Source organism: Fulmarus glacialis, unplaced genomic scaffold, assembly GCF_000690835.1.
Source record: "Fulmarus glacialis isolate BGI_N327 unplaced genomic scaffold, ASM69083v1 scaffold2049, whole genome shotgun sequence".
Taxonomy (NCBI): Eukaryota; Metazoa; Chordata; class Aves; order Procellariiformes; family Procellariidae; genus Fulmarus; species Fulmarus glacialis.
Window position 1 is genome coordinate 59,004 of NW_009235048.1, and position 12,137 is coordinate 71,140.

Here is a 12,137-nt window from a genome sequence, read left to right on the forward strand (position 1 = left end):
TGTTTTGGTTTTATTCCTGCCCCAGGCAGTTTTAGACAGCATATATCAATTTTCCAGAAACTTGTCAACCTCAGGAATGATTTAGTATGCTGTTAAACATAATAAAATCAATAGGAAAACAAATAGAATTTCCATGAGGAGCAGACGGTTGGAGAAGCTTGTCCATATGGCATATAGACATGCTGGAATTTGAGGCTTTGTGGGGTACTTGCCTTAGAAAAACTGCATACCAAGCGAAGGTAATGCATAATTCAGGAGAACAAATAATCTAACAGCTTTGTAGTAGTGCGTCTTGAACTTGGTGTCTGTATTTATTTAACAACAAATACACTTAGAAACTCTATGCCTGGAAGCTACAAACCAAACATGAATCATATTTGCCTAATTTCAGAGCTTTATATAAGGAGCCTCACCCGCTCTGAAGTGAGCGCCAAGTTCTTGGTTCAGCCCAAATAGCACCTTTGCTTTTCTAGCCTTCCTGAGGGTAATTTATGGCTACTTGGCTTTGCTTAAGGACTACCAGTCCTGTAAGAAAGTGGAGGGAACCGGTTGGTTACGTCAGTCCATATTACTCTGTCACTCCCTTTTGTTCAAGGTTTCCTAAAGATCTGCGAGAGAGTTGGTGTGTCTCTGGGCGTACGTAAAAGGTAGGCAAGTCAGTAATTCCCCTCCTCCCCATTAGAGACCTTCTAGAGGCTTGAGAAGACCTTGGTTTACTAGTCCCAACTGTTCTTCACCCTCCTCAGAGACATGTAGAAGCTATAAATGTTTGGAAGTGTTTCATCTTCAGAAATCCTTATGAATCCGTACTCCATAAACCTTCACGAGTAACTGATATGTCTGCATTTTTTACAGCAAACCTTAGTGACTAGTTTTTAGAGAACTTTGGTTGCCTGTTTCTAGTTGAGCCTCTAAATGGTCCCTTCAGTGGATGTTGCAACAGTATGCTGGCTAGAAGAGTGCTGCTTATTCAAAGGTGTCTCTAGGAGCTTCCTTCTAATCCGTATTGGAACTTTGACTGGTTGGCTATTTTTCCAGACGGACATAAATGAGTCACTTGTGACAGGTCAACCTGTTCTCATAAAGTTTTTCTGCAGCTGATGGCAACTTCCAGAGAGCTAGAGTTGAATAGCAAATCAAAAGAAGTCTATGTATTGCACCACAGACTTTACTATAGCTTCTGCAACTCAATCAACAGTCAAATTTCTTCAGTCCAGGAGGGACCAGTGCTGGAGTATTGCTTCTGTGTGAGCTTGTACAACGGGGCTTGCTGCTGTTAATCGATCTGCTGGGTTTCATGCTGTTCCTATAGCTGTTAGGTCTCCTCTGGGCATGTTCTAGCTGCATCAAGAATCCTAAGAGATTCTCCACCCTTGGGAAGTGCGAGAGGACTGGTGGCCGTGCCCGGAGTGAAATGACTCATCCCACGGAGAATTTTAAGTCTAACCAAAAGTTCAGAGTAAAGCACGCAAATGTCATCTCACCTGCTCTCTGTCCCTGACTAGGAGCCAATAAGCTTTTGAAATTGGCCTGCTTACTCCTTGCTTTACTGGTTAGAGCTTTTACCTTATTCGGCTTCTTCTAGAATTGGGAGAAGATTAAGGCATGCTCAACACAGCAGTCCAAGTAATATCACTGGAAATTGTTGTTTGTTTGTTTGGTCTCCCTTTCTTGCCCTCCTCCACCAGGAGCAACAAAGAAGGGAACACTTAGTAAGCTGGGGAGCCACACGATTTCCTTAGCTTTATTAAATCTGTTTGAGTTCAGGCTTTTACTTGTGAAGAGACTGTTTGTCTTCAAGTAATCTGGAGACCACCACCTCAGAAAAGTTGATCAAAGTGTTATTTTCTCCTTATCTTACAGATCCATTTATCCTACTACACTTGTATGTTACTAAAGGAGAAGTGTTTTCAGTATGCAATCAGCTAAGCTGGAGTTTTGCATTCTCGTATCTCATCATCAGTCATGTTTCTAGGAAAGACTATGCCTTTATTTGTGGTCAAGCGGTGAATTTTTTTGCGTGTGACTCACGATGAGGTATGTGGAAATAATGTCATGAGAAGAACTATTATGCTTGAGGGTCATTTAAAAAAACTGAATAGAAGTGAAATCTTAGGAAAGTATTTTCACCTCAGAATTAAATGTGTGGAATAGCTTGGCAGAAGGCGTAAACTGCCACATACCAGAGGCTGTATATTGGCACTGTGACTGCTTTTTTGTGTGATGAGGAGAGGGAGGGGCAGGAAAGGGGAAATGGAAGGAAATGAAGGGATTTGGGGAAGAACATCCTGGAGATGTAAATGGTCTTATGGGAATGAAGTTAGGATGATGAAATGCGAATGGTAGTAATGTAATGGTAATGTAGTAGTAATGGAATCTGAGCCTGGTTATCTCTTACTCTTTGTACCTCACATGAAGGTATAAAGAGTAAGTATATGTATTTGTTACAGGAAATTTGCTAAAGGAAATTACATATCTCATATCAGTGCATATTGCTCCTAAAGAGTAGTGTGGAACCATTTGGCTTCAAGTGGGAAAAACACAAGTGGGAAAAAGTGCTGTTAATTGATTTGCTTCTCATTTCCCAGTGTTGCTGTTTCTAACTAGTTTATTACGAGTAGATCAATCCTTGCTCATCAGCACTTCTGGCTGAGAGAGCACAGCTGTCGTGTGCAGCATATGTGTCGTCCGTCGACACGGGGGTGGGAGTGCTCCAGCGCCATGGGCAGTTGCAGCCACCAGAATTTTTACTCTTTTATACCTAGTGGGAAGAAACCTTGAATGAGGAGAGTTTGTCACAGCTTTCTTTGATCCCTTGAAGTTAGTGTGTTGCTATCTTCAGTGCGGGGGGATAGATGCAGAGCCAATCAGAAGCTGAAAATAGCAGAAAATCCAGCTATTGGTATGCCGGGTAGAATTTTTTTCTAAGAGCATACAGCATCAGTGATTTGATATCTGCAGTGGTGGTCAACTTTTTTATGTAAGCACATGCTTGTTAGCCTCTAAAGAAATTAAATCTTTGCTTACCTGAAAGCCTGTCTCTCCTGGTGTGCTCCCTGGCTGAGATAGTTATTCAGTTTTAAATTTGAGCATATTCTCAGGGTGTTGTCTCTTGTGGATGTCTAGTTTACAACTGGTCCAAAGTGGCCCTGGTATGTTAATCTTCAATATGTTTTATGAGGCCTTGTGTTTCCTTGGACACACGAGGGAGTGATAACTAAGAGCTGAAAGAAGCATCTTCCTATGTTTGCCGTTGACATACTCTTAGTTTATTGTATATGATGATGTCATGTGGGCAGTACTCATGGAAGGGAAGGGAAGGCAGTAAAGCTTATAAAATGAATAAAAACATTCAAAATTATATAAAAGGAAAATTTCTGCCTGGCAGTAGGAAATCCTTAACAGTCTCTGACACAGTCTGTTTCCCACATTTCAGAATTAATCTTCTCACTTGGATCAAGTTTCAGTACTGTGTTTCTTGGGGGAATAATGTCACTTTGCATGCCTTCCATTGCTTGCAGACTTTGCTGGACCAGTGACAATCTGACCCTTTTTAGGGACCAGCAAAACAACGATAAAAAATCCCTTCTATGGGAGTGGAGCTTCAGCTTATCTCCAAACCCAAGATGGCCCACAGTCAAAACCCTCTGAAACAGTTCTGCTCCTTTTCCAGTTGTAAGAGGAGGAGCTTCCTCCAGGCTTCTCTTGTCTTTGTTGAACAGAGTATCACTGGTTTTTCATTATTTCTCTATGCCAATCTTTTTTTTTTTTTCCCCATAATGCTCTGCAGTGAGTTATTTACTCCTAGGTAAACCAGAGCACTGCAGAGCTTTATTTTCAAATGTAAGTACAATTTCATTATTTCAGCATATGTTCTGTGTCCTTTAAATGTAACTTGTATCTGGGTTTGTTGTGAGAAATACTAGAACACTTTCCTTATAATCAGGGTGACAGTTACGGTATTAACCGATTTGGTGGTTATCAGATCACAACCATGTGGGAAGGCATAACTCTCTACAGACTATCTGTCTCTATTCAGGGAAAACTTCTTGATATTGTATGATCTTTAAATGTGGGAAAAGGTAATAAAGGATTGGTGCTTAAATTGACAAATCAGGCACCTGCAAGTTGGAAAGTGTTTAAGGGTGTCCCTTGGAGTCCCCATCCTCTGCACTAAGCGAGGCCTGGGTTCCACAGGAAAAGTGTTATGTGATTACCTCGTCTGAGGCAAGGCAGTGGTATAGGGCATATCCATAGCATAATTATAAGAGCCCAAGGGTAAGTATAAACGGTATTTCCTAACCTCTGAGTGCTTGAATTTGCAGCCTGAAGGAAGGTCTTTTTCCAGAGATGTTATAATGTCCTTTTCTGGCTTGTTCTTTAAACGAGAGGCTAAAAACTGGTTAGGAGCAGAAGGTAGGACAGCAGTCCTGAGTCCAGTTTCCACTGGGTTCAATCTCGTTCCATCACAGGCATCACACCACAGGATCCCCTTCACAGGCTTATCGAGTCCCTTTTTAAAACCCATTTGTCAATGTTACCCAACAGAAGCTAATGATTGTATTCTGTGTACAAAAAAGAAATGAATGGGGGAGGTGCCAACCAACCTTAGGCCCACTGTCAGTGAACTGGGGTTTCAGTTGTAGCCAGTCGGGAGTGTGACTGTTCAGGTGGGATTTACATTAAGGTGGCGTGTTTCAGTATGGGCGAAGCTGCGTTTCAGTGGTATCAGCTTCCTTGTCAAATCCACAAAAGCTAACAATGTGGGCTGTAAAAGTAGTGTTAATTACAACATTAATGTTGTTAGTCAGCATTTCAAACTGAAGCTTTGCTGGTCATAATAAAATGAGGGACCCCAGCCTTGGAGGCAGACTTTGTTAACTTTGCCTTGCATGTAAGCAATTACAGCATTCCAGGAGCTCCTCTAAACCTTGATGATTGTAAAAAAGTACAATTGTAGCTGAAAAATGAATGTCCAATATACTCATCGCAGAACAAAAATATAAATATGTATGACATCTTTGTTGCATTATTTCATTTCTGTTTGTAAACTATGTTCATAGGCAAATCTGTGTTGTATATTTCTGGCTAATTGCTGGCAAGATAGACATAAATATGTCTAGGAACGGACATGCCATAAACAAACTATCCAGAGTTTTAAAAAAAATATATTTTGGTGGTTTTGAAAATAGGATGGTTTTGGTTAGCAGATCTTCACTCTGCAGATCAACATGCCAAGTAATGCTTGTTCACATTTCATTTGGTTGAGGGTGCAAGTTCATAGTTTTCTACTGGTGCAGAAAACAGAGACAAGGTTTTGGTTTTTATTCTCCTGAAGCTAGAACTATTTAAGGGAATTACTTATTTAAAGACTTAATTAAATGAAGCTGCACCTTGGCAACATCTACTCCAGATTCTCTGGGTGACTTTTCTAAATTTTTCTTTTATCCTCCCAGTGGCTTTAGCATTTGTAAAATTCTGATGTTGCATGCTTCTCCTAATAGCATCCTAAGGGAGCAAAGCTCATCTCACCAGCAAAAATAAAAAGGGGGGAAAAAAGGCAAGAGGTATAAGCGTGCTGTGTTATTTAGGTGTGTGCAGTGTTCCTACTGTATCCTGCAGAAACACCTCTGTTGTTTTTTCATTCAAACTCAGCTAAGCAGTACTTCACTAAAATAGTTCTTGAAGGAGCTTATACCAAACGGAATAGGAAAATTTTAGTAAGTAAAATGTTATCAATGGAACAGAGATTGACTGTTCATCATGCCTGGTATATATTGCTTTGTCTAACAACTTGCCCCAGCAGGCTTACAATTGTGCTCTCTCTGAAGACCCTCCCAGCTGCAAGACCTGATTGACGGAATCTGTAGGCAGATGCACTTGCCAGACTCCAATAAAGACGGGGCCTTGGGAAAATCTAAGGCAATTATTGACGGGCAGCAATCCACTAATCAGACAATTTCAAAATTAATCCCACAGTCCCTTACTGTATTAGCTTTCCTCCTTGTTTGTATTTATATAGCAAATTCATGACTTCAGTGAATACTCTCCCTTCCAGCCCAATTATGTCTCTCTGAGGGTATTAAATTAAAAACAGAAGAAATATTGAAAGTGGCTTGCAATTAGTTTCTTTAAAAGGTGGTATGGCACTTGCAGGCTGGGTTTCTTAATATGATGCTTGATAATAAAAGTAAACAGGATTTTTTTCATCATGCAAGCAAGGCAAGTATTCCTAATGTGCCTTGTTATAAAGCGGCCTATATATAATGAGAGAAAAAAGTGATTTGATTTTGGAGTTTAATTATATTTTCATAAAATTCTTCTAGAGTAACTGACAAGTCCACAGTGTCTCCAAATAACATAAATAGATTTTGGTTTGTGCATTTTGATTTATCTTTCCCTTGTTTTATTTTGATCACTTTATAATACAAAATTGCGTTGCATTTGTTTGTAACCTGCCTTTTAAATGAAGACTGATCCAAATAGAACACTTCTTTCACATGAAAATGAAATATAGAACCATCTTCATGGTGTAACTGTTAAAACATGAGTCACCGTGCCTAGACTTCACTGTGTACAGTCATCTCATACTTTTGAAATTTGGAATTCTGTATTAAGTTCTTGCAGTGGCTGCAATGTTGTTTCTACAGATCTGAAGAATTTCCTTTTTTTATTACCAAAAAGGGGCAACGGAGGAGACATCACTTTAATGGAATTATTTTGCATCTTTGCACTGCAGATGGCTATTGGCTCAGGGAGTAAGAGCACTGTGCGCTTCTAATGTTTCCAGCATGTGGTACGAAGCATACAAGATTATTTTTTGTTTATTACTGATCAGTTTGCTTTCATGTATAGAGGAATGAAAAAAAAAGTGAGCCGATCCACTTGGAAGTCAATGGGTAAACTCAGTGTACACGTGGGTTGGAGAATAGATGGTGCAATGCTAACTGTAAAAAGTGTAGAAAGTATTTCTGAGTTGAGGAATAGGTGGGACAGAGATATGACTTGAGAGGCTTAAGGCTGAAACCCTTCCTGGGTAACTTTGGGAAATTCAGCCCTTTTCTCTGTATCTTAGATTTCCATCTGTACACCACCTTGAATGGATGCTGTGGGAAAAAAAGGGATGTGAAAGTTTTAGTGGGTTTTATTAAAAGTATTGAATTGGTATAATTTTCCAGTAAAAAGGATAAATAATTCTATAAGTGACAGCAGACCTGATTAACTCTGATCTTTTTAGTAAACGTACATGGAGCTGGTGAAAATATAGTTACAAACCCGCAACCTCATCTTCTACTTTGAACAAAAGGCTTGAATGAACAGTGTCCATTTCTGCCTTCTGTAATCAGTCACAAGTTTGGATTGATTCACAGGGATGGAGGACATATGAGGCAAGGGTTATACCCTAGGTTAACAATTTTCTGATTACTCGAATGATTTCTCTAACTCCTATTCCAGAGCTATGCAGTCGCTTGTCATGGAAAAGGGCTAAAGGAACATACTTGTGTGGTTGGGTGCATTTACACAAGAAGACGAGGCTCGGGAGGCACAAGGGTAAAAGTTCCTGTGCTTCCTTTATACTCCAGTGTCTAACAACGCGCCTGCAAAGATGCCAAGCTGCCTTTCCTAGTGCAAGCAAAATCCAGGATGGAGCTACTGGTAGGCCTTGTTTTATATTACTTTGATTTATTGCAGAAGTTGTTAACACCCCATAGTTCTTTGAATAAAATAAAATAAGAAAACCTGTAAGAATCAGCAACAACATAGGCCAGGGACCCTTTCATCTTTGTTGTGAACTAATTAAGCTGTTGATTACCTAGGGATTAACACCTCCGTATGTAACAAAAGATGCATTCTGCGAGTAGGAAGCTCAGTAAGGTAACAGCTCATGCAATTTGGCATATTTCAGTCTAGCTCGGGAGGACACAGCATGAAAAGTGGGAGGCTAGCCAACAAAAAAGGTTATCCGGCTTTCTGCCCATCCTCCTGAAGACATCTTTTAAAATCTATCAATTCATCAAATAGATTTCACATGAAATGATGAAAGTGCTTTAAAAATCATAGTGCTTGTTCAGAAAGTAGTACTTGACGAATTAAGATCGCAGCTCGGTGATGTTGGTGGAGCTTTGCCCTTTAGCAAGAGGCTGAGCTTGGAGGTTTTAGAGCCTGAAATCCTTTCATGTAACTAAATAACATTTTAGTAAATGAGGGCAGCTCTTCAGTTCATATCTGCCTAGAGGGATCCTTCTTAGATATGGGTACAGTTCAATTTCCTTGCTCATATTGCAGTTCAGCCAGCCGATCATGCCGCTAGTCGTGGGCATTCCTTTGTCTTCATTTTATATGTGCAGGTGGATTCAGACCTCTGGCTTTACATACGCCACCAGCTGGTGACAACTTTTGGCTACGGTTGACCTGGGTTAAGTTAGAGCTGGTGACCAAAAGGTAAAAGTTGGCATTACCAAAGCCTGAAGTTATTTGTTGCCCGTTAGTGGTTGCTGGTTCTAAAGCAACAGCAGTTAGGTTTGTGTGGCACAATAAACAAAAATAGAAAGTGCATTCATATGGATAATGTAAAGATTAAAGCTCTTGCACTCTCAGCTGCACACTGAATAGCTCGCGTTTTTATATGCTTTTAAATAGGAGAGCTGCGTAACATGACCCTCTAGTTGAAAGGATGCAGAATCGCTATACTCCCATCTGGATTATTACCTTCAATTTAGGCCACATGAACTCCTGTGCTGAAGGTGTACATCTAAGAAAATGGTTGTGAATTGAGCGTGACTTGCATAAAAGAGCAAGTTGCACCTATTCTCTCTTGAAAAGCATCTGCTTTTAGTTAAAATCACAGTTGGCTTGCCAGCCAGCCATGGGGCCCCCATCTTCTTTTCTGTATCACCCCACATTCACATGCTTAATATACTAGTAATTTTATTATGGAGCTGTGGTCAAGACTCTGTGGCTAAGGTTGCAACCAGGTTCTTTTATAAGCTCTGTTTTCTGTCTGCCCCACTAGAGCTTTCACTAGGAAAATTGACTTGAAAATTGGCAACATTCACTCTGCACTTCATATCCATATATTTACATTCTCAGGCATGTTTAATTGTCATGCTCCCTGCTTTACTACTCTTTCAACTTTAATGTTAATTATCGGGCTCCACTTAAAGTTAAGCCTTTTTTGGTGTCTTTTAATTATAATAAAGCCCTAGGCAGTTGGGTTACTATGATCACTGCATATTACACAGTTCTTGGCTGTGGCCTTCAGTTGCCTTGGTATGGCTTATTCGTAGACTGGAAGCTCTTTGACTTTTTGTCAAATTCGTTTGAGGGTCCCAGTCTGCAACTCAAACCTCTTCCTATTACTGCAGTAAAAATAAGTGGTAATAAACATTCAGACAATTCATAGACACAACCTGGCTCCAGTTGAAGCTGATGGCAGACTTTCCACCAGCATCAACAGGAATTGGGTGCAGCTGTGGCTCTCATTTTGTAAATGACTGTAGGTGCTAACTCATCCTATGGTCTAAGCTTGTCACGAATGAGTGGTTTAGAGGCTGCTTAGAGAATCACCATCAAAGGTATTAGCAGAAAGTGATTTTAATAGAAATTTATAAAAGCGCGACTTAACAGAGTTCGATGGCAAGGTTCATCCTATCACTTACTACAGGGATGAAACATACAAAGGAAAATCGAGTTAGAATCGAGCTAGAATGATTCTATGCAAAGACCAAGGATGAAAAAGGGTAAAGGAGACCCTCCCGATGAGTCACACGATTCAGAGAAGACCCCCTTGCTTTCTAAACTCCTGATGGAGCTTAGGTGCAGCTGGATCCAATCTTAGTCTCAGACTTGGACAACAGTTTATGTCTAATACAAAAGGGTAAGGAGACCCTCCCGTTGAGTCATGAGATTCAGAGTAGATCCCTTTGCTTTCTAAACTCCTGATGGAGCTTAGGTGCAGCTGGATCCACTCCTAGTCCCAGACCTGGTCAACGGTTTATGTCTGAGGGATTAGATGTGTCTAGCAGCAATCAAAAATACATTCATAGTTTTAAGCTGGATCACAAGATTTTAGCAGCACTTGATCGGTGATTAATTTAACATTTACAAAGTGAGTTAATAGAATTTGCTGCAATCACCACAATGACTTGATTATAGTTTACACTTGCTATCGGTTACCTAAATCAGTTCACACACAGAGACATAAATATACAAAAGGTATACCTGTTAAAAATTCCCCTCAAGTTTCATGAAATATTCACGTCAAATGTCTTGGCATTTCTCAATGGGCGATGGGTTGAGCCTCAAGGAGTCAGGTCCAGGTCCATTGTCAGCTTTCGGCGACGGTCCTCTGAATATCGCAAACTTGAGAGTTCCTGAGCTCTGAGAGGCACCCCACTCAGAGGGAGATACTAGGCACAGCCCACTGCAGTCCAGGAGAGCTCAAAGGATCTCACTTAGGACCACCGTTTACAGGTTTGCAAGATGATTGGCTTTAGTCATCAGTAAATTTTCATCCTGGCCACAATCTGGAACAGTAACAATGGTACCGTTCCACCTGAGCTGCGATCCAAGTAGGGAATGTTTCAAGGCTGTCAGGGATGATGAATTATTCCCGCTCTTGTTCCCTACCTTGGTCAGGCAACAGGTGTTCCCAGGACCGTCAGTGCTGCTCCTCACCTTAGCTATGCGAGGGTGCCTAGTACAGTCGAGGGATGCTTAACTGCCCGACTCATTACACAAAGGCTAAGGCCTAGTGGGAATTCCTGAGATTGTAGAGTGGTCCAGGGCAGGGGGAGGAATGCACCACCCCAAAGCTAAACCGGTGATGTTTTCCAAATATTGTTTCCTTACCATTGTAAAAATTGAAATCACCGTTTTTGGCAAGATACTGAAAGTCTGCACACTTGAGTGTAGGGGGGGTGTGTGTAGCAGAGTTGATCACTTATAATTGGAAAAGCTTGTTTTGAAAATGATGCTGAATTTGAAGAAGTGTAATGCAAGTAGTTCCTTGTTTTCTTTTTTAATTTACTTTTCTCATCACTTTTTAAATGCAAAATCCAGCTTTGCTCACAGAAGCTAAGTAGCGGTAGAGGATTTGCAAGCCGCTGGTTGACTTTGGCACCTTAGTCTGTGTTCCAAAGTAAACTGAGATTAAAACAACTCTCAATTTAAAATGCAGTACCTCTTGTTATTCCATAGGAAGAGGACATTTTTCCTATTCAATCTGGTTCAGTTTCGTGCAAATTCTGAATAGTTATTCCTGATTATGTATAAGAAAGCTGTCAAGAATCCTATATCCAAAAGTGACTTAACAGCATCCAGACCTCTAAATAATTGACATTTTCACACTCAGCATCCTCGGTGTATGATTCATTATTTAAAATGAACCAGGATCTTCTAAGTGAGTCCTCTACTTTTTTTTTTCCTCCAAAGTTTTACCTAGGTTCTTTAAATACATAGGCTCTGCAGTCAGGGAGGTTTAAAATTGGTGAAAGAACCAAAATTATCTGCAAGAAACAAGAAGTCCTTTGATATTTTCAAAAGAGATTTTATGAAGGTCAAAAATTGAAAAGCAAAGGAAAATAGAAGAAAGGCTGCGGCTAGAAGAGAGAGAACCTATTAAAAATAGGGCTAAGAGGATGATGGTAAGGATGGTAAGGGGAGGCAAGTCTAAAGGGAAACATGAGGGTGGAATGGGAGATATTTTCAGGCAAAGGCAGAATGAATAGACATGAATCCTCTCAGGAATGTTAGGTGCTCTGTAATACCTTATTTTGAAAAAAGTAATCTTTTTTAAAAGTATGTAGATTTTTCTCCTCTTCCACTGAACTGTTTGATGTATTCGTTATCCCTTTTGTGCAAATTTCTCAGTCTTGCAATGCATTAATTATTCTTAATGTAAAGTCCAGTATCATAGAATCATACAATAGAATAGTTTGGGTTGGAAGGGACCTTTAAAGATCATCTAGTGGGGGACAGGGACATCTGTGGGCAGGGACATCTTCAACTAGACCAGGTTGCTCAGAGCCCCGTCCAACCTGACCTTGAATGTTTCCAGGAATGGGGCATCTGTCACCTCTCTGGGCAACCTGTTCCAGTGTTTCACCACCCTCACCGTAAAAAATTTCTTCCTTATA